The following is a 24554-nucleotide window of genomic DNA, read 5'->3' on the forward strand; positions in this document are numbered from 1 at the left end:
GACCTTCATTCTGGAGATATTTTGAAGACTAGAGCAGATTAGGGATATAAAATCACTTGCAACACTCATTTCTCAATGCTCGTTAAGAATCAAACCACCGACCTACAAGATAGCAATAGCACTATAGTCGATTCTCTTTCCAAGAAAGACCTAATTGACATGTTTTTACCAAGAAACATTACCAATAGAGGTCGGTTTACATTGATCAAGCAGCGGCACAATATAACCACCGATCAGTAACGGTTTACCGATCGGTGGTTGTTTGAATGCCTGTTTATAAATGTAGACCAAAGTAAACGAAGGAAACTGAGCCATCTGTAATAGATCGCCAAGTGTGCAGAGGCTACCACTGTTCTCGGCAGCGCAAGTCCTGTTCGATGATGCACCACCGAGAAAGATTATCTTTTTTGGTGCATAAAATCTAATTTGATGATGAATGAGCGTTTTGCTTGTTCATTAGATGATCGACAGCCTGTTTACATGGTCAGATAATCATGAAATGAACGTTCTTAACACTCATTTTCGATTATCTTGTAGTGTAAGTGCCCCTTAAGACTCCATATTCAGCTGGTATCCACAATGAGAGCAAGTACCACCACAAAATGTCAGATGACAGAATGGTAGGCTTTGGAGACTATTTTCTTCTTTGCAGTCTGTTTTCATAAAAATGCATAATAATAATAATAATAATCTTTACTTTTATATAGCGCTAACATATTCCACAGCGCTTAACAGTTTGCACATCTTATCATCATGTCCCCAATGGGGCTCACAATCTAGATTCCCTATCAGTATGTTTTTGGAATGTGAGAGGAAACCAGAGAACCCAGAGGAAACCCACGCAAACACGGTGAGAACTACAAACTCCTTGCAGATTTTGTCCTTGGTGAGGGTTTGAACCCAGGACTTCAGCACTGCAAGGCTGCGATGCTAACCACTGAGCCACCGTACTGCCCCACCATGCATGTCATTATGTAGAACAGGGGTGGGGAACCTGAGGCCCGCGGGCCATTTACTGCCCTCAATGGCCTTTTATCCGGCAGCTGGGCCGATTCCTGGGGGATGCAGAACTTGGGCGGGCAGCTGTATTTTGATGGCGCTCTGTTCACTATTGAGGGATGAGGCGAGTGCAATGAAAGATTACGTCCTGACACCAGTGCCAGAATCAGGACATACTTTGTGGGCGGAGTTAGCGAGTGATTTGTACGGCCCCCGAAGGATGATAGGAATATCCAAATTGCCCTTAGAAGAAAAAAAAAAGAAGAAGTTTCCCCTCCCATGACATAGAATGTAACACTACTGCTCATATGGTAATACTATTAGGGGATTGTTATTTAGGCTGTGACCATACATTTTGGGTAGTGTCACCAAAGCCATGCACACAGTAGAGATGGTAGATTACAAGCGTAAACAGATTAAATAGTCAAGAACAGCCTTGTCTCAACATCCCTATAAATTAGCTGAACATATAATAAAGCCACTGACGATACACAGGTTCAAGATCTGCATGCCTAAGGTTGCCTGAAGAAGAAAAAATCATAAGTAGCACAGCTATAAATAGCAGGAGCCTGGGGAAATATTAATAGAAATTTAAATGGAGAGCCAAAAGGCAGAAGCCGAAGAAAAAGCCCTAGCCATGGGATTTCAGTGTGGGAACCCATTGCCATGGAGATTAAACAAGGTTCGTAAAGCGAGGACATAAAAATAGAATAGTACCTGGACGGGTGTACAGCGAGCGCCGCGGCAGTCAGACACACACTACACACGGCGTACAGTGAGGAGCGGGTCTTATGAGGACACTGAGCATGGGGAAGGGGAACAGGAAGTCTCAGAGACCATAAAATTGCCATATTACCTAGTATAAAGCAGGCACAAGTGAAGGTATTGTGGATCATGGCTGTGAAGGAAAGTGTGTCAACAGAAAGCATTTTTTTAATCAAATTTTAAGGTTAAACATATTTTTTTTTGCATTTGCAGTCATATTTTTGTTCCATACCACTATCTACACTAAAAAAAATATCTTGCAATTTTCACTCTGACTACTAAGCCTAAATGTCTGCCACACAGCAACAGGTTTGCCTATTGATGGCAGGTCTGTTGTGAGTCCATCAGGTTTCAGATCACAGATTGCCTTCCATAGATACAAAAATGAAACCGTAACCACTGAAAGCCGGAGCTTTTAAAGAAACAGCACAAAAGATTTATCAGGAGCCATTTATCCCTTAGGGAAGATTTGCTATTACATGCACATATCTCCTCTTTTTCTTCTTTTACTCATGCATCACTGTCTTTGGCAAGCAATAAAAGCAAGACATAGGCATGTGAAAGACATTGTGTATATAGATAGATAGATAGATAGATAGATAGATAGATAGATAGATAGATAGACATATACACTCACCGGCCACTTTATTAGGTACACCATGCTAGTAACGGGTTGGACCCCTTTTGCCTTCAGAACTGCCTCAATTCTTCGTGGCATAGATTCAACAAGGTGCTGGAAGCATTCCTCAGAGATTTTGGTCCATATTGACATGATGGCATCACACAGTTGCCGCAGATTTGTCGGCTGCACATCCCAAAGATGCTCCATACAAGGCAGGATGGATCCATGCTTTCATGTTGTTTACGCCAAATTCTGACCCTACCATCCGAATGTCGCAGCAGAAATCGAGACTCATCAGACCAAGCAACGTTTTTCCAATCTTCTACTGTCCAATTTCGATGAGCTTGTGCAAATTGTAGCCTCAGTTTCCTGTTCTTAGCTGAAAGGAGTGGTACCCGGTGTGGTCTTCTGCTGCTGTAGCCCAATTGCCTCAAAGTTTGACGCACTGTGCGTTCAGAGATGCTCTTAGGCCTACCTTGGTTGTAACGGGTGGCGATTTGAGTCACTGTTGCCTTTCTATCAGCTCGAACCAGTCTGCCCATTCTCCTCTGACCTCTGGCATCAACAAGGCATTTCCGCCCACAGAACTGCTGCTCACTGGATTTTTTTTCTTTTTCGGACCATTCTCTGTAAACCCTAGAGATGGTTGTGCGTGAAAATCCCAGTAGATCAGCAGTTTCTGAAATACTCAGACCAGCCCTTCTGGCACCAACAACCATGCCACGTTCAAAGGCACTCAAATCACCTTTCTTCCCCATACTGATGCTCGGTTTGAACTGCAGGAGATTGTCTTGACCATGTCTACATGCCTAAATGCACTGAGTTGCCGCCATGTGATTGGCTGATTAGAAATTAAGTGTTAACAAGAAGTTGGACAGGTGTACCTAATAAAGTGGCCAGTGAGTGTATATATAGATAGATATATAGATAGATATATAGATAGATAGATATATATATATAGATACACACACGTGTGTGTGTGTGTGTGTGTGTGTGTGTGTGTGTGTGTGTGTGTGTGTGTGTGTGTGTGTGTGTGTGTGTGTGTGTGTGTATTTATATTATTGCATGCAATCAATCAACCTTTCTATCCCAATTACTTAAGTGATGGGTGTATGGATGGGGTTTCGTATTAAGGTGTACAAGCACATCCCCCACCCAAGCAATGAAATCTTCAAATGTAACCTAACCAATCTCCCTACTATTCTGATCACACTTCTTGCACCAATGCACTGGGACATCTCTGTTGTCATCCAAGTGCCCAAAATAACTGAGCAACATGACTAGTGGTCGATCAAAGGTCACTCCAAGACCAAGGTGCATAATAGTCTGTGTGGTCACAAAGGAGAACAAGGTAACCGCTAAGCAACTAAAGGCCTATCTCACATTAGGTAATGTTAGTGCTCACACATCCACCATCAGGAGAATACTGCACATCAATGGTGTGCATTGTAGGATTGCACAAAGAAAACCACTACTCTCCGAACATTGCTGTCCATCTGCAGTTTGCCAAAAGGCTACTGGAACAATGTTTTTGGTACAGATGAAACGAAAATACCATCAGTAAAACATGGTGGTGGTCATGGTCTATACCTATTTTACTGCATCTGGGCCAAGACAGCTTGGTATCAATGATGGAAGGATGAATTCTCAATTATATCAGCAAATTCCAAATGTACCGTAAGTAAAGGACATCCATCAGTGAGCTGGATATCAAGAGAATGTGGTTCTTGCAGCAAAATCAATGTCCCAAAAGTCACAAGTCATTCTACAAAACTAAACAATAAAGTTAAAGATTTGAAATGACCAAGTCAAAGTCCTGATATTATTCCTACAGAAATGTTGTGGAAGGACCTGAAGCAAGACGTCCACGGGAGAAAACTCAACAATACAACACAGTTGAACCTGCTTTGTAGGAAGAAATAGGCTACAATTCCTCCCAGCGCAGGACTAGTCTGCAATTACAGGAAACGTTTAGATGCAGTTATAGCTGTATAAGGCTACTTTCACACTTCTGTCTTTTGTCCTCCGTCGCAATCCGTCGTTTGTCCTCCGTCGCAATCCGTCGTTATGGGCAAAAACCAGATCCTGCAAATGTGCTTGCAGGATGCGTTTTTTGCCCATAGACTTGTATTAGCGACGGATGGGCACACGTTGCATCCGTCGTGCGACGGATCCGTCGTGTTTTGGCGGACGCAACGCACAAAAAAACGTTCAATGTAACTTTTTTTGTGCGACGTGTCCGCCCCCTCCTCCCTGCGCATCACAATGGGCAGCGGATGCGTTGTAAAACTGCATCCACTGCCCACGTTGTGCTAAATTTAGCACAACGTCCGTCGGTACGTCAGGCCGACGGTTTGCGACGGCCCCGTATCGACGGAAGTGTGAAAGTAGCCTTAGAGGAGAGGGGTTACACAAAATATAGAGAGCAAAGGTTCACATAAGACGTAAGATAGTGGATAATCTTCAGCAAAATCTAATATTTTTAACACATTTGTCTGATCTCTATTTACTTTTATGAACTGCGAGAAAATCTGATATAATTATACAAATTTATGCAGAAATATGGAAATGTGGAAATTTCTAAAGGACTCACAAACTTTTATGAACATAGATACACACTGCATAGTTTGTCCCGTTTTCCTATACAGGTCTGATAGAAGGGTCCTATGGCTACGTTAAACATAAGTACTTAGTGCCCCAACAACATATTTTGATCTTGTCCAGATAAGATGCGAGCTTCGCCTTCATACCATCCTAAAAAGAGAAAACCAAGTAATGCGTCATCGGCAAATGTCTAAACGGACTTGTTTTATGCATTGCTGATTGTGTTGTTCATTCATATGTAAGCTTATGTTATTTATAGCAAAAATTATAGCCACGTGGTGATGGCTCTGCCCTGGGCATGGCAATAAAACGGAGCTAAATAGATCACCTGGCTCTATTGTACTACATGGAGCACCTGGGAAACAGATCCAGAAGGTCAGTAAGTTGGTCATACAAGTGTCATCACTGCTCATTACCGCTGCTGTTTACATATGGTAATGACATGGTGGAAAACGCCGTGCCAATTCCCCAATTCTATGTATTTCAGGACAACCACATATGATAGATTTATAGTAATAAATTATTAACGAATATATGAGATGTACAGAAAAAAAGGATCTGGGTAGAGTTGAGTGATAACTTCTTTAACCCACTGTAATGGCAGCAATATAGTGGTTATCGCTTTTGGCAGACCTGCGATCACTCTTATTGCCTCCTTCCACTTCCCAGTCATATACCCACCTTAACGGGAACCGGACATCAGATTAATACTACACAATCCACAGGCAGCGGCATAAATCAGTCATAAATCAGTCATAACTGCGTTATTGCAGCCATGTATGTTGTACTATCAAATGCTGCGGCGTTACAGTGAAAACATACTTTGAAAATCTTGGACTAGTTATCGGAGACCCCTTGTACCCCTGAAACACGACAGTGTTTAGAGTAAAACATTCATGACAGCAATAGTGCAGCCAGTGTGATTGATGTTGCCCACGGTTCGGGAGCCTGAATCTGATGTTTAACTCCATTGATTCTAGGGAAGAAAATCTCTGTACACACAAGGTCTTCATAGCAGTGAAGAAGCACCAATACATACAAGAAGTGTATGTCTATAGTGTGGTACTGGACACACAAGGTCTTCATAGCAGTGAAGAAGCACCAATACATACAAGAAGTGTATGTCTATAGTGTGGTACTGCATTGTCAATTCTAGTTTAGATATACACCATCACCAGGTTTTTGCTTCCCCATCTGACACAAAGTAAGAGCGGAAAACATGATTTCAGCATTGTGTCACTTACTAGGCTTCTTGCTATACTTTTGCTAAAACGTCTGCTTATCTGCTGCACCTTTGCTGGCTCTCCCAATTATTTTCTGCCATATAGCATTTGATATCCATGAGTTAAAACTATTCTTCTCTCTCTCTCCATTGAGTGACCATTTTCAGTCTAAGCACAGTGCAGAAAGCGATCAGTCTATGGAGCAGGCATCGTTAAACACAAGTATCCTCATTAAGAGGACTAGCAGAGCTGCAGAATAGAATTGTGATTTTAGCAAAACTACAGCAGGAAGCTTAGTAAGTAACACCCACTGGATTAAGGATCTCTGACTCTATATTTTGCTACCTCCAGCTTGGGGAGTATAAACCTTGTGACAGATTCCCTTTTAAAATTAAAATGTGAGCTGTCAATCAGTGGCTTGGCTGGGGTAGACAGAGCTCCTCAGTGAGTCGTTAAGTCAATAAAATGCCCTAAAAGTGACACCACTGGAATCAGGGTCTCTGCCAACTCTCCCCCAACAAAAAAGGATTGGGCAGCTTGAATTCAATCACTGTGATCTTTTTTTTCTCAGGGTGATAAATCTGGCCGCTACTTACTCTGCTCTCCCCATAGAGAACACAAATGCTTGGCTGAGCTGAGTGTCCATGTGTATGGGGGAGCTGGGAAAAAAAAGCCAATATCTAATGAGCATTTGACCAACACTGTATCTAATAGATGCAGTTCAGACTGGCATTATAGCTTGCTTTTTGACAGGAGCTATGGTGCATGATCTACATGTGCTGTCCCCACTGATTTTTATTGATTTACAGGAGAAGAAGCTGTCAGAAAGTAATAATGTACAGAGTATTACTTGGCAGTATGCTTTTTTTCATAGTTTAAAATATATTTTTACTGCAGATCTTTTACTAGTTTAGTTTCTGAAGCGGTGTCATCTGAAAACCACACAGGATTTCCCTACAAATGCCTTACTAAGAACACAGGACAGAAGACGACTATAGTAACACTTTCACTACCGTCAAACGCGAATATCAGGAGGGAAGTGATAGAACAAGTTTGAGACCAGGAAGGACAAATACTGACAGACAAGTATTTCACTAGTTACTAAAAGTTTCCCTTAATAACACCCTAAAATTCCAGATAGTCTTCAGAATCATAAATATCGATGGCAAATGTACGAAATGTATAAAGCAGTGATCATTAACCTTTCCCTGGTCTGACATTCCATACTAAGAACCTTCTTGGGCATCACAGCAAAATTACCTCCAAGGAGCCAGTATGGGGGCACTTGGACGGCTGTGGAGTCGGTAAGCCAAACCTCCGACTCCTCAACTTCTATGACACCAACGCCACCAAGATGGGCTCCGACTCCACAGCCCTGGGCACTTGGGAGTCCTTACGATTCCATACCATGCGGACATAGCACTACACCTGCTGCCCGCATGGTATAATATTCTGGAGGTATTCTCCGCTTAAAGTAACCTGATCTGCTCCAATAGACGTCTATGGCTTCTAAAAGATTCCACACAACTTTTATAAGACTGGGCTCTATTCACACAATGCGGTAACATCATGTTTTCAGAGTTTTTCACAAGCTTTATTACAAATTAGTGAAAAAAATAATGCAACCTTACAGTACCCCGTGAATAAATCTGAATGAAGCCTACTGCTGTCATTTTATAAATATAATAAAAGTGTAACATATTAGGTAATCCAAATACTTTTTATTGACATTTAACCCTTTAAAGGAACCATCATGGAATCTTTCTAGTTAAGGCATCATTGTGATAAACCCCAGTGATCGCAGAGGCTCAGAAGCGGTGGTCATGTAGCCATCACATGAGCCCGGCGGTGGACTCTTGCAGTCATAGCTGGAATCCGCCTCCGGTCGTTTAACCCCTTATATGCCACAGTTAATAGCGACTGCTGCGTTTAGGTGGATGGAGAGCGGGAGGAAGCTTTCTGTCGCCCCATTGTTCCCCCAATGAAATACCCTGCTGAGTCTAACTATGGGACCCCAGGTAGATCCCAAATGGTCAGAAAGGAAAACTGCAGATGGAAACATCTCTCCTGCCCTCCATGAGAAAATGTGGTTATAATTAGAGACCAATTAAATGAGTGGGTGACCATGTAATACAAAGTCTCTCCAGAGGTAGCGCTACTCTTTGCAGTGGGGCTTTCTGCTTTGGCCAATAAAAGGTCACAAGTGGGTGGCCTACTTGAGAATAGACATATGTTTTTCTTCTGTTCCATCCATTAATATAAGGTGTCTGTTCCCTATTACCATCTACGGGCCATGATGACATAAAATGAAACTGAAGCATTGGCAGATGTACAACCACATTGAAATTAGAGACAGTTTTGATTTTTTTTTTCTTTTTACACCACAGCATCCTCTGGGTGTGGAACTTTTGTGGCTTCCCCCCCCCCCCCATCTACTGGCTTTAAGGGGATGAGCCACATGTTAGAGCTGCAGGCGGCACTGAATATAGGGCATTACGGTATTTTGTATCAATCACGGGAACATTTCTTAGAACCTTCTTCAAAAGCCCGCACCTGCCAGAAGCCGGTATTAATTCTAGGAAAGTATATCGTCAGTTCCGTTCCACCATCTCAGGGACTGTACAGAAATCTATTCATTGTACTGAATTAGTCAATGGTTTCCCGATGCCAAAAGTAACGACAACAGAGACACTCACCTCTCATAAGCGAAGAATGTCTAACACTGAGCTCAGGCTTTTTACTCCAACTTGTATATAGTTGCCTAGCAATACGTACATTCACCAGAGTATCCACCCTACCTACGTGGTAATGTGTCAGAACAGGCATCATGTTACATACCCTAGTACTGACAGCGCTCGGCGTCCGGGATCCTGACAGTTTGTACAATCACATAATAAACTGCTAGAATTCTAATAAAAATGGAAGTGAGCACTTAGGCCACGTCTGCGTGGTGCGTTTTTTGCAGAGTTTATTTCTGCAGGCAAAACTTGTTCTCTTGGCAGTAAAAAAAAAAAAGCTGCTTACAAAAAGCAAATTTTGACAACTTTTTTTGTGATTTTTTTTGTGTGCGTTTTTCGGAGGATTGTGTGTAATTTCTCAACAGTACAGGTTTCATAGTTAGATTAAGGCCTACGTTCCCACAATGAGCTTTTGGTGCGTTTTTGATGTTAGGTGAAAAACGCAGCGTCTGACAGACCCAGCAAAGTGGACCGGATCTATAGAAACCTCCTGCCCACGGACCTGTGCTGTGTGTTTCAATGTTTCAAATCCATAATATGTCAAATTTCTCTTGCGGATACGCTCAGTTTTATGTGTGAATTTTCCCCATTTGATGTGAAAAACTCACAGGTAAAATAACGCACATTATTTAGTGCGTTTCCAGGGTGGAAATGCATCAAAAACACATGTAATCCGCACCCAAGTACATCAATAAAGTTCTGTTAAAGCCAAATGCCAGGAAGTATCAAAAACAAAGTAGTCATATTTAACTTGCGAGTTAATGATCGAGGGGCCACATTTTTCAATTCTGATCACTGTCACTCTATGTGGTAATAACGCTCCAATGTATCCCACTGATTCTGGAAGTTTTCTCGGGAAACACTGTACTTCATGATAATGGTAAAATGTATTCAATAAGACTTATGTTTATTTGTGAAAATATCAGAAACTTGGCAAAATTTTCATGTTTTAAACCAGAGAGGTATATCACAGAAAATATGTTAACATATTTTTTTTTGTTAGGAAGAAAGAAGGGTTAAAAGTTGATCAGCAATTTCTCATTTTTACAACACAATTTTTCATTTCAAGTGACTTTGGGGGCCTATATGACAGAAAATACCCCAAATGACACCATTTTAAAAACGTCACCCCTTAAACTCCTCAAAACCACATTCAAGAAGTTTATTAACCCTTCAGGTACTTCACATAAATTAATGGAGTGTGGAAGGAAAAAATAAACTTTTTTTTTTTTCACAAAAATCGTACTTTAGCCCCAATTTTTTTTTTCCATAAGGGCAAAAGGAGAACATCAACCTCAAAATTTGTTGTGCAATTTCCCCTGAGTATGCAGATATCCCATATGTGGGGGGGAAACTATTTTTCAGGCTTATAGCAGAGCATGGAAGGGAAGGAGCGCCGTTCGACTTTTTGAATGCAAAAATGGCTGGAATCGAGTGCAGACGCCATGTCGCGTTTGGAGAGCCCCTGATGAGCCTAAGCAGTGTGTCACTTGCTGGTTTTATTTATTTTTTTACGCTGTTCCTCTTGAGGTATAAGTGATTAGACGACTTTATTCTTCGGGGCAGTGTAATTACACCAATACCAGATTTATATCGTTTTTTTATGTTTGGCTGATGTCACACACTAAGACGCTTATTTTTTCGCCAAAACTAGTTTTTTGATGCGCCATATTTTGAGAGCTATCATTTTTCTATAATGCTGATGACAGTCATGTGACGGCTTGTTTTTAGCGGGATGAGTTGACATTTTTCCAAACGAAGAGGAAAGCAGCAACACTTCCGTTTTGTGACAAAGAAACCTCAGTCCTTTATTTCCAATATAAATGCATGGACAAGGTAAACAGGGCAGGGGCAGTGCAAGTAAAAAGGACAACGGCCGTTTCGCGCTAACCACAGATGACATTTTTATTGGTACCAAATTTTTATTGCTTTGTATTCTGACTTTTGGTAGACAGAATGAACAAAAGCAGCAACTCAGAATTTTTTTTTTTTTTTTTGGGGGGGGCTATGCCATTCGGCAGGTGGTAAAACTGATAAGCAACTTTACTCTTCGGGCCAGTACGATTACAGCGATACCTTATTTATTTGTGAGACTTTTTTTTAATGTTTTTGCTCTTTTACATATTAAAAGCTTTTGTAGAAAAAAAGAATTATTTTTGCATTCCTGTATTCTGGGAGTTACAACTTTTTAGTTTTTCCACTAATGAAGCTGTATAGCGGATTGTTTTTTGAGGGACAAGATGACATTTTTAGCTATACCATGTTTATTTACCGTACATTCATCTTTTTGATTGCGGTTGAGTCCACTTTTTTTTCAGTGGTATGATGAAAAAGCATAGTTGCCATTTAAATAGTTTTTTTTATGGCATTCACTGAAGGGGTTAACTAGCATGATACTTATAGATCGGGTCCTTCGATTGTAGCATTTAGGGGGTTAAACAGCCGATGCTGTTAGTGTAGGAGCTCGGCCACTAGCAGCGCCAATCACCTGCTTTGAACGGGAATGAGGTGGTGATATTTCAGCTCCTCCTGTGCGATCATGCTGCGGTCGGTCAGTCAGAGTCTGACTATCACAGCCCTCTCAGTGCCCGGACCTATGACAAGAGTCGCCGCAAAGCTTCCCATGCTGCTCAGCTGTCGGAACTGAACTGTCACTTCGTCTTCACACATAGTGACAGTTCTAAGTCATGACAGGCATAGCACGTCAAGGTGTGGGAACGGACAACCGCTCATGACGTGTTAAGTCCGTAATTGGACATAAAGGGGTTAAAGCATGACACCGAAAAGAGACAAAAACGCACTGAAAAACCACTAGACACCTAATTAAAATAATAATAATAATAATAATAATAATAGGTGCAGAAATTCAGCAGCATCAAAAACTCACCAAAAGGTCATCGTGAGAACGTAGCCAAATTCAGCAAAAATGCATGGTTACGTTTCTTTGCAGCGTTTTTGCGCTCTCTCATGGAACTCTATGGGTGAAAACACGCTGCCAAAAAAGCTGAAAGATTTGACACTGAAGATTTCAAAAAGGCTACAGTTTTCCAATTCAGTCTAAGAGAAAAAAAAAAAGTGTGCATGAGCTTTCTGAAATCTCAGGTTTTCTGGTACGTTAAAAAGCAGATTTTAATTTACATTAAAAAAACTAAATATTGCTAAAAAAGGTTGCAAGAACGCATGTGAACATAGCCTTAATGTATAAGAGATCAAAGGATGTTAAAGGGGTTGTCCGGTCAAAACAATAAGTATGCGAATACATGGAGAGCGAGGCCGAGCCCACTGCCCTGGAGTATGTATAACTCATACATACTTTCTGTTCCCCGGTCTGAAACAGACGAATTCTCGTAGTGCACACTGAGGGGATTTACAAGTGTGCAGTCACACAGAGTGACTACAGACTTATCGGTTTTGACTGGACAGTCCCTTTAAGCAAATAACAAGAGATATCTTCCTTACATAATGAAGAATGCTGTACTTTGTGATAGCTTCCACAACCGAAGATAGAAACAAGGTGTACCCAAATTGGGAAGGTCCTATGTTGTAGCTGCATAGCCATTTTTGTTTACTGGTGTCCTAAAAAATATTTTTAACTACTTCACTTTTTTTTTTTTTTTAACTATTGCCATAGACTATAACCGTCCGAGCAGTCCATGCTTCCACACTTTGCTCTGCACCACAAGCATCTTGCAGAAGATTCTGCGCGGGGGGGAAGGGAGCTGTCTGTCACATACAGCCAGACTCCCCGCAGAGAAGGCAGACATGATTTATCATCGTCTCTTCCTTTTTGATAGCTGTGTACACAACACTGAAAAAAGCATTGTGTGTACGGATTAGGAAGCACTGACAGTGCTTCCTTCTCCAGACCAGAGATCACTGGGTGTAATCAGTTGCAGGGGAAATAAACCAAAACAATAAGGTGCTGGTGCTCATATTTTTAAAGCCCCAACTCAGAATGACTGCATGATCCATATATGAAGAGAAACATAACAATACACATTTTAGTATTATTAAACATAACAGTCCTAATGTAATTTCCAACAGTAGGAACAGGAAGTGTATCCAAATACAATTTTTTTTAAAAAAACAGAATATTCTATTTATTCAAATAAATAAATAGACAATAAAACAAAAGGTGCCTCTAACCAAACAAAACCAGAGGCCAGGCACATATATTGGAACTACGTAAAACAATATATACTGAGTAAAAGAGGATTTATTCCTTACACAGTTAGAAATTCTCTAATTATTGAGGTATATAGGATCAGATTTAGTAAGTAACATGTTGCAATATTCTTCATTTAAGCATTTAATAGTATAATATCTGCACTAGCAACCTATCCATACTACTGGTGGAGACACAGGACCGGAAATCCTACCCAGAGTATAAAGCAAATGCTAAGGGCGCAATTCACCCATATCACAAAAACACCCAGAATCAAGTGCTGTTATATGATTCATCCACCCATCCACATATATAGGTTGCAGGTCAATATCTATACATATTACCTCCAAGCGTATTCCACACTAAATTCACTGCAGAATGCCAAGCCGTGCCTCCGGACGCCTTCCTGGAAGAAGCGACCGCGAAACGCGCGTTGGGGTCCGGAGGCACGGCTTGGCATTGCGAACCCGTTGAAGCACCGGACAGGTGCGAAAAGGCCGTCGTTCAGTTGCCACATTGCCTTGTAAATACACCCCCGTGCCGTGAAGATGTCGTTATAATAAAGTGACCTGCACAGAAGATTGGTGAGTGCTGCCGTATTTCTTTCTGCTCATATGCATGACAAAACGTTCTTCTGGCTATAGCACCCGAAATCCAGCGGACCAGCAAGGGTTAACTAACCTGAATTTTCACAGCGTGTTTGATCAGTGGTGCGGGTCGCTGTTTTCTTTCCACGTACACCTTTTGTTTTATTGTCTATTTATTTGTTTGAATAAATAAAATATTCTGTTTTTTTTACAAAATTGTATTTGGATACACTTCCTGTTCCTACTGTTGGAAATTACATTAGGACTGTTATGTTTAATCCTGCTTTGAAGTGTGGCGTGTAGGGTTTAAGGGCCGGGGTATTATGCTTACTACATTTTAGCATTAGGCAGAAAAGTTGAGACAGTAAGTACACCAGCCTCATCAGGTTTTAAAGATCCCAGTAATACAGTAAGCACTTTGTATTGTGACATCTGTTGTCAAGTTTCTTTTCAGAACATGAAACTGACTACAATAAAAATACAATGGTAAAAAATATATACTTTAAAAAAAAAAAGTGATACTCATCATCATCAGCAGCATTGCTTCACTCATGATTACAATCTAAGTCTTCTTGACAGAATGGCTTTTAGTGTGTTGTTCTTCGATTGTGTCATTCTGGCAATTCCAACATAAATGCACTCATTATAATGAGCTAGAGTAGTAATTGTCTCTATTATTTTATTATTTATAGGTTTTATGGTGGGAGGGGATGAATACCCCAGTGAATGTGTTTGTGATGGTTTGTTAGATTGTGGAAATATCACATACATCGTTGTTTTGTGATAGTAAAATAATGTATTGTTTATATTTCAATGGATATTTTTCTCCTGTATAATTACTTTTTTTTTATTTTAAATATAATAGTCATAGGGCTCAATACGCCCGTAGGGTATGTGCACACTAAGTATCTGCAGCAGACATTTCTGCATCAAAAATGTGTGTCCTGAAAGGAAAAATATGCCCTTTAACCATTTATTAGAATGGATAGAAAAAAAAACCTGCAAAAAAGCTGAAAGAATTGACAGGCTGTGGATTTGAAATGGCTTCAAATCTGCAAGAAAAAAAAAAAACAAGTGTGCATGAAGTGTCAGGAATCTCACTTTACTGGGAAACTAAAATGCTGCATGATTCTTGGCAAAAACGTGACATGTGAACATACCCCAACAGGCAGCGCCAAAGTAAACGGGTGACCCCTGGTGATTGCATTATGTGGCTACAAAGTGAACCAAACATTCAGGCCTTTAGTGGAGATGTCAATCAAAGCCACCCTGCCATAGAAGACATCGGGATACGACCACTGTGCCTAACAATCAATACAGTTATATGAAAAAGGTTGGGCACCCCTATTAATCTTAAGCTTAATGTTTTATAAAAATTGCTTTTTTTGCAACAGCTATTTCAGTTTCATATATCTAATAACTGTTGCACACAGTAATGTTTCTGCCTTGAAATGAGGTTTATTGTACTAACAGAAAATGTGCAATCTGCATTCAAACAAAATTTGACAGGTGCATAAGTATGGGCACCTCACCAGAAAAGTGACATTAATATTTAGTAGATCCTCCTTTTGCAAAAATAACAGCCTCTAGTCGCTTCCTGTAGCTTTTAATGAGTTACTGGATCCTGGATGAAGGTATTTTTGACCATTCCTCTTTACAAAACAATTCCAGTTCAGTTAAGTTTGATGGTCGCCGAGCATGGACAGCCCTCTTCAAATGATCCCACAGATGTTCAATGATATTCAGGTCTGGGGACTGGGATGGCCATTCCAGAACAGTGTAATTGTTCCTCTGCATGAATGCCTGAGTAGATTTGGAGCGGTGTTTTGGATCATTGTCTTGCTGAAAGATCCATCCCCTACGTAACTTCAACTTTGTCACTGATTCATGAATCACTGATTCATGAACATTATTGTCAAGAATCTGCTGATACTGAGAGGAATCCATGCGTCCCTCAACTTTAACAAGATTCCCGGTGCCGGCATTGGCCACACAGCCCCAAAGCATGATGGAACCTCCACCAAATTTTACTGTGGGTAGCAACTGTTTTTCTTGGAATGCTGTGTTTTTTTGCCGCCATGCATAACACCTTTTTGTATGACCAAACAACTCAATCTTGGTTTCATCAGTCCACAAGACCTTCTTCCAAAAAGAAATTGGCTTCTCCAAATGTGCTTTTGCATACCTCAGCCGACTCTGTTTGTGGCGTGCTTGCAGAAACGGCTTCTTTCGCATCACTCTCCCATACAGCTTCTCTTTGTGCAAAGTGCATTGTATAGTTGACCGATGCACAGTGACACCATCTGCAGCAAGTTGATGCTGCAGCTCTCCGGAGGTGGTCTGAGGATTGTCCTTGACTGATCTCACCATTCTTCTTCTCTGCCTTTCTGATGTTTTTCTTGGCCTGCCACTTCTGGCCTTAACAAGAACTGTACCCAGTGGCGTATCCAGGGGGGGCAGCCGGGGCATGTGCCACGGGCGCAGCCGACAAGGGGGCGCTAGCGGGCCACCTGATGATGCGGCGGTCCAAGGAGGGGGTTGGCAGGGCCAGGGAGCGGGGGCTGTCTAATCATACTCACCTACTCCTGGCGCGGTCCCTGCAGGTCCCTGGCTGCCCGGCGCCCCGGCTTCTTCCTGTACTGAGCGGTCACATGGTACAGCTCATTACAGTAATGAATATGTGGCTCCACCTCCCATAGGGGTGGAGCCGCATATTCATTACTGTAATGAGCGGTAACAGTGACCGCTCAGTACAGGAAGAAGCCGGGGCGCCGGGGAAAGCAGGGACTGCACCGCGCCAGGAGCAGGTGAGTATACGGGGAGGGGAGCGCTGCGCGATATTCACCTGCTCCTCGTTCCAGTCGCCGGTTTGTCTTCTGCAGTGACGTTGAGGTCAGAGGGCGCGATGACGTAGTTAGTGCACGTCCTCTGCCTAAACGTCAGTGCAGAGGAGGCGGGAGATGGAGCGGCGGCTAGAACAAAGTCAGGTGAATATTGAAAGTGTCGGGGGCCTGAGCGACGGATAGGTGAGTATGTGATTTTTTTTTTTTATCGCAGTAACAGCAAATAGGGCAAATATCTGTATGGGGTATCTTATGGGGCCATAACATTTGTGCAGCACTATATGCGGGCTATAATGTTTGTGCAGCACTATATGCGGGCCATAATGTTTGTGCAGTACTATATGCGGGCCATAATGTTTGTGCAGCACTATATGGGGCCATAATGTTTGTGCAGCACTATATGGGGCCATAACGTTTGTGCAGCACTATAACGGGGCAAGTGTCTGTATGGAGCATCTATGGGGCCATAACATTTGTGCAGCACTATATGGGGCAAATGTCTCTATGGAGCATCTTATGGGGCCATTATTAACCTTTATGCAGGATTATATGGGGCTCCTGATTCAATATGGATATTCAAAAACACTTAACCTACTGATGTCTCAATTAATTTTACTTTTTGTGGTATCTATTTTAACATTATCGAGATTCAGGAATGTACCTTGGCTTGGTCATACAGTTTCAATAGAGTTAAGGTTCAAATGGGGGAGGGTGCCAAACTGATCCTTTGCCCCGGGTGCTGGAAAGGCTAGATACACCTCTGGCAGCACTATATGGGGCCATAATGTTTGTGCAGCACTATATGGGGCCATAATGTTTGTGCAGCCCTATATGCGGGCCATAATGTTTGTGCAGCACTATAAGGGGGCCATAACGTTTGTGCAGCACTATATGGGGGCCATAACGTTTGTGCAGCACTATATGGGGGCCATAATGTTTGTGCAGCACTATATGGGGCCATAATGTTTGTGCAGCACTATATGGGGGCCATAATGTTTGTGCAGCACTATATGGGGCCATACTGTTTGTGCAGCACTATATGGGGGCCATAATGTTTGTGCAGCACTATATGGGGCCATAACGTTTATGCAGCACTATATGGGGCCATAACGTTTGTGCAGCACTATAACGGGGCAAGTGTCTGTATGGAGCATCTATGGGGCCATTATTAACCTTTATGCAGGATTATATGGGGCTCCTGATTCAATATGGATATTCAAAAACACTTAACCTACTGATGTCTCAATTAATTTTACTTTTTGTGGTATCTATTTTAACATTATGGAGATTCAGGAATGTACCTTGGCTTGGTCATACAGTTTCATTAGAGTTAAGGTTCAAATGGGGAGGGTTTGGGGGGGCGCCAAACTGATCCTTTGCCCCGGGTGCTGGAAAGGCTAGATACACCTCTGACTGTACCTGTGTTCTTCCATTTCCTTACTACCGTATATACTCGAGTATAAGCCGAGATTTTCAGCCCAAATTTTTGGGCTGAAAGTGCCCCTCTCGGCTTATACTCGAGTCATGATCGGTGGTGGGGTCGGCGGGTGAGGACTGTCATATACTCACCTAGTTCCGGCGTTCCTGGCGCTCCCCCTGCCCGTCCCACGGTCTCCGGGTGCCGCAGCCTCTTCCCCTGAGCGGTCACGTGGGACCGCTCATTAGAGAAATGAATAGGCTGCGCCACCTCCCATACGGGCGGAGCTGCATAATTCATTTCTCTAATCAGTGGTGCCGGTGACCGCTGACAGAGGAAGAGGCTGCGGCACCGAAGACCAGCTGTCCGGGGGAAGGAGCGGGACGCCGGGAGCAGGTAAGTATGACATATTCACCTGTCCTCGTTCCACCCGCCGGGCGCCGATCCATCTTCCCGGCGTCTCTCCGCTCTGACTGTGCAGGTCAGAGGGCGCGATGACGCATATAGTGTGCGCGCCGCCCTCTGCCTGATCAGTCAGTGCGGAGAGACTCCGGGACCGGATGCTGGGGAGCTGCAAGCAAGAGAGGTGAGTATGTGTTTTTTTTTTTTATTGCAGCAGCAGCAGCAATGGCACAGATTTATATGGCACATCTATGGGGCAACGGTGCAGAGCACTATATGGCACAGCTATCTATGGGGCAACGGTGCAGAGCACTATATGGCACAGCTATGGGGCAACGGTGCAGAGCACTATATGGCACAGCTATCTATGGGGCAATGGTGCAGAGCACTATATGGCACAGCTATGGGGCAATGGTGCAGAGCACTATATGGCACAGCTATCTATGGGGCAACGGTGCAGAGCACTATATGGCACAGCTATGGGGCAACGGTGCAGAGCACTATATGGCACAGCTATGGGGCAACGGTGCAGAGCACTATATGGCACAGCTATCTATGGGGCAACGGTGCAGAGCACTATATGGCACAGCTATGGGGCAACGGTGCAGAGCACTATATGGCACAGCTATGGGGCAACGGTGCAGAGCATTATATATATGGCACAGCTATCTATGGGGCAATGGTGCAGAGCATTATATATGGCACAGCTTTATGTGGAGCATCTATGGGGCCATAATGAACGGTGCAGAGCATTACATGTGGCACAGCTTTATGTGGAGCATCTATGGGGCCATAATGAACGGTATGGAGTATCTATTTTTAATTTTGAAATTCACCGGTACCTGCTGCATTTTCCACCCTAGGCTTATACTCGAGTCAATAAGTTTTCCCAGTTTTTTGTGGCAAAATTAGGGGGGTCGGCTTATACTCGGGTCGGCTTATACTCGAGTATATACGGTATGTTCCTCACAGTGGAAATTGACAGGTTAAATCTCTGAGACAGCTTTTTGTATCCTTCCCCTGAACAACTATGTTGAATAATATTTGTTTTCAGATCATTTGACAGTTGTTTTGAGGAGCCCATGATGCCACTCTTCATAGGAGATTCAAACAGGAGAACAACTTGCAAGTGGCCACTTTAAGTAGCTTTTCTCATGATTGCATACACCTTAGCTATGAAGTTCAAAGCTCAATGAGGCTACAAAACCAAAAAAAAGTGCTTTAGTAAGTCAGTAAAAAGTAGGTAGGAGTATTTAAAACAAGAAAACGATAAGGGTGCCCATACTCATGCACCTGTCAAATTTTGTTTGAAAACAGATTGCACATTTTCTGTTAGTACAATAAACCTCATTTCAAGGCAGAAACATTACTGTGTCCAACAGTTATTAGATATATGAAACTGAAATAGCTGTTTAAAAAAAAAAAAAATTTTATACAACATTAAGCTTAAGATTAATAGGGGTGCCCAAACTTTTTCATATAACTGTATGTATATTTATGCCCTAAATCAGAATGTATTCCTCCTTCTAACAAAAGTATTCATCCCAGTGCAGAAAAGGGTTACACTAATGTGCTGTCCTTTCTGCCATTCTTGGTACAGGACGCCTGAGGTCTGCTTACATTCTTCTCTATCCAGTTATTCCAGTATAATTACCAATATAGAACATACAGCACATATTTCTTTGTTTTTACATAAAGTCTCAAGAAAGATAGTCCCGGCACAGAGGACAAGACCACCGCCAGATCCTACAGCGGTAGAGGATAGGTGTGTCGTTGTGCCACAGCCACACTGCATTATGCGTATTTTTAGATTAGATTTATGTAACCCAGTGCTCTAGTCATGGCAGTATCTCATTGTCATATGTCCCAGTAATCCATTTTAATTTTGTAATATACATTTTAACAATATTTTAGTGGGACTTCAATTGCACAGTCTGATAGTGAGACTACCATTCAAATGAATGATTCTGTACAATTGCCCACAGCTCGCATACTCAGAAACATACAGGGTGCCTAACAGAGTGTGGCAACCCACTCGTGCGGTGCCTGTGCGCGTGTTATATGGTGTAATATACAGTATAAGTATATAAAAACACACTTCATGCATGTAACATATAGCGTATGTGAGAATGAAGTGTGTTTAATATACAGTGTGTGTTAGAAGGCTGTGGAGTCGGTGTACATTTTGGTGGAGTCGGTATAAAATGGAAAGACTCCGACTCCTAAAATATATAATAAATTGGGTTCAGTATAGGATGTGCTGTAAATGTTTTCATAAGAAAGGCTGCTCTGTTTCTGATCTAAGGATCTAGGCTTTTAGTGGAGATGAATCTGTGCTGCACTTTATGTACATGCTCAGTAGTGACCAGTGCTGTGCGGTTGTAGTTGAGATGAATCTGTGCTGCACTTTATGTACATGCTCAGTAGTGACCAGTGCTGTGGGGTCGTAGTTGAGATGAATCTGTGCTGCACTTTATGTACATGCTCAGTAGTGACCAGTGCTGTGGGGTCGGAGTGGAGATGAATCTGTGCTGCACTTTATGTACATGCTCAGTAGTGACCAGAGCTGTGGGGTCGTAGTTGGGATGAATCTGTGCTGCACTTTATGTACATGCTCAGTAGTGACCAGTGCTGTGGGGTCGTAGTTGAGATGAATCTGTGCTGCACTTTATGTACATGCTCAGCAGTGACCAGTGCTGTGGGGTCGGAGTGGAGATGAATCTGTGCTGCACTTTATGTACATGCTCAGCAGTGACCAGTGCTGTGGGGTCGGAGTTGAGATGAATCTGTGCTGCACTTTATGTACATGCTCAGCAGTGACCAGTGCTGTGGAGTCAGAGTCGTGGAGTCAGGAAAATTGAGTCATCAGAGGTTTGGCTTTCCAACTTCACAGCCCTGGTGTGTAGCCTTCACATGTAAAAATGAGAATAAGAAGGTGTAAACATGTTGCAAATCACACAACAAACTAGCAAAACGCTTAAGAATTGGGTTACATGAGCATTTATCTCAACATACAATTATTATAGACAGCACATAGTCCCATGTAAACATGGAATGTGCTCCCGATACCATGATACTGTACAGGGACAGTACGAGTGAATTAGCAATCGTTCTGTCCCCATCATTCTTCATCCATCAAAAATAGTCTTAGGACGGCAAGGTTGCGTATAAATGGTCATTTGATGTTTTTTTAATTGTCTGAAATCGGCTTGTGTAAATGCACCCTAAATTTTTCAGTGTGATTGTGAAGTAGGTCAGAGTTTTGAGCCCCACTTTTAGTTTTTTAGGGCCACCCTTTGAACATGCACAGACAATGTGGTTGAAATTATAAAAATAAATTCAGTTCATGGTTTGTCATACGGGCGTACATCAGGACTATGAATCGAAATGGAGAAAAAAAGAACACTGATCGATACAGCACATACGTATGCTAAAACACCCTGGTTTAGCATACGTTATGCATTGACAGCTATAGACACATTCAGACACATTGTCCCGGTATACAATAAATTTACACTAATTCAATGAGATATTATTTCCATGCTAGATATGTATAACATGTCTACAGGATCTGACAAATGTCTAATCGATGATGTTCCTACTAACATGAAAAAACGGGGGTCTCCCAAAATAATTATTCGCCACGATAATTGATGTTCGACTGATTACATAGCTCCCTTAGCAGTGAATGGAAACTCATTAGTCTGACCACTTCATCATTCTCTGCCTTGTTGAGGAACGTCCCTCATTGTAGATGAAGGTCTGCAAATTACCCGTTTTCTTAAAATCTAACCATTGTTTTAATGATTATTTCGTAAATGAATTTTAAACATAAAAATAAGAAACTTTGTATTATGTCTATTCAGAGAAATCTGCTTTATTCTCCTGATCTATAGATATCCTATGAATAAGACCAGAGAGGACAGTTGGTGCTCATAAAATTCTATGGAGAAGGAGGAGCTAGAGGCAGACGCAGACATTCTGCTGCAAGTTCATCTACAACGACAGTTACACTTTAAAAAGATACAAAAAAAAAAACAACAATTAATGATTGGAAAATTTGTAATCCAGGTTTTATTAACTCAGTAAAAGTTCTTTTATAGCGACAGTCTCATTTTACAGTGTAGGCATGGAACAATACACATCTAGTAGTCAGACTAAATATGATGGCTAAAAGGAAAGGTCACATTAATGACGGTCCTCATCTTTATTCTGTGTGAAGTCGGACACCAGCCGTCTACTGCTTATATTTAATTACAGCTATTTACAGTGCACAAAACACCGACACTTGGAAAAGGAAAAATAAATAATGAAGCGCATAGCAAGGAACGAAGAAGAGCGGTTTGTTCTTGCACAGTCAGCTTGGAAGAGGTGAAAGATCGCAGACTTCCCGCTCCTGCCCACTAAGTAACTCAAATGAACAATTTCTCAGGATTTTTGGCGGATGACAAATTATATATGTTAGTCCTGGTAATTGCAAGTGCATTCGGATAGATTTTTGCTTGAAGTGAAAGTATAGAATTATTCATATATTTTTTGCCACTTGAGTCACCAGTGTGGTTTCAGCCATCAGTGGGTACAGGTTCCCACTGAAGAGAGAAATAACCAGATTTCACATCATAAAACAAGGACCATGCTGTAATCACAATACCTGGCCCGACCGCCAGGTCTCCTGGACTCAGCCACCTGCCTAAAAATACATCACGTTCCATGGTCTTACATACAGCGGGTGAAATAAGTATTGAAAACGTCAACAATTTTCTAATTAAACATATTTCAAAAGGTGCTATTGACATGAAATTCTCACCAGATGTCGGTAACAAGCCATCCAATCCACACAGGCAAAGAAATCAACCCATAGATGTCCATAAATTCAGTTATGTGTAATAACTAGAAATTACACAGGGAACAAAGTATTGAACACGCTTACTGAAATTTAATTAATACCGTAGTTTTTAGATTACAAGATGAACTCAAAATTCGGGAGGGGAAAATGGGGGTGTGTCTAATTATTCGGATGTAGCTTACCAGTGGAGCTGGGTCGCTGCTGCAGGAAGCTGGTGGCAGTGGGAGGAGTGAGGTGATGCTGCGGACCCCAGTCTGGGAGGTGGACTTTGGGAAAATGGCCACTGGAGAGTTCGTCTCCCGAGATCTCAATCTGCGCACGTGCGAAATCCACCGTATTGAAAACCATGGAAGTCCAAAGGCTCGGCTTCATTTTATTAAAGCCCGGGGCCCGCCGCATCCACGCACTGCCGAAACCCCCCTCCTTCCAGTCTGTGGCCCGCAGCATCACCCCACTCTTCCTGCCACCGCCAGCTTCTTGCAGAAGCAACCCTGCCTCCTTGGACCCAGATATAATGCCGCTGCCCCCACGTAAGATGCATCACCATTTTATAACATTTTTTCTATTTTCCTACCCCAAATTTGAGGTGCGTTTTATGGTCTGGTGAGTCTTAGAATACGCAAAATACTGAACTTCATACAACAGCCTTTGTTGGTGATGACAGCTTCAAGTCACCTCCTGTATGGAGAAACTAGTCGAATACATTGCTCAGGTGTGATATTGACCCATTCTTCCACTAACACTTTTTCAAATCCTGAAGGTTCCCTGGCCTCCTATGAACTCTAAGCTTTAGTTCATTCCATAAATGTTCTATTGGATTCAGGTGATTGGCTCGGCCATTCTAACAGCTTTATTTTCTTTCTCTGAAACTAACTGAGAGTTTCTTTGGCGGTATGTTTGGGATCATTGTCTTGCTGAAATGTCCACCCTTGTTTCATCGTCATCATCCTGGGAGATGGCAGATTTTTTTTCAAGAATGTCTCACTACATTCAGCCGTCCTTCAATTATATGAAGTTTGCTAGTGCTGTATGGTGAAATACAGCCCCACACCATGATGTTCCCACCTCCAAACTTTGCTGCAAAAACCGCAGGTATCAGGTTTAGTGGAGTTTTTGGTGACAAAACCTAATGATGTTGCATCAGATTATTTTTTTATGCACTAAACTTTATCAGCATGTACAAGAGACAAATACACCCTGACAAAAACGCAGCTATAACAACGCAGAAAAAAACTAAGCAAAAACTGCTTTTTATAAGCAGCTTAAATTTTGCAGAAAAAAATGCAGCAAAAACGCAACATATGAACATAGCCTAACTCTCCACAGGTGGCAGGATTGCATTC

At 42.1% G+C, this 24554-nt stretch overlaps 1 protein-coding gene across 1 annotated transcript in view; it reads right to left on the minus strand.

Moving 5' to 3' along the window:
- The window catches only part of OSBPL3 (oxysterol binding protein like 3), a 172776-nt gene that overhangs the window by 84337 nt on the left and 63885 nt on the right, over positions 1–24554 (minus strand). The window lies entirely within an intron of this gene.

This window comes from Ranitomeya variabilis, chromosome 6, assembly GCF_051348905.1.
Source record: "Ranitomeya variabilis isolate aRanVar5 chromosome 6, aRanVar5.hap1, whole genome shotgun sequence".
Lineage (NCBI taxonomy): Eukaryota > Metazoa > Chordata > Amphibia > Anura > Dendrobatidae > Ranitomeya > Ranitomeya variabilis.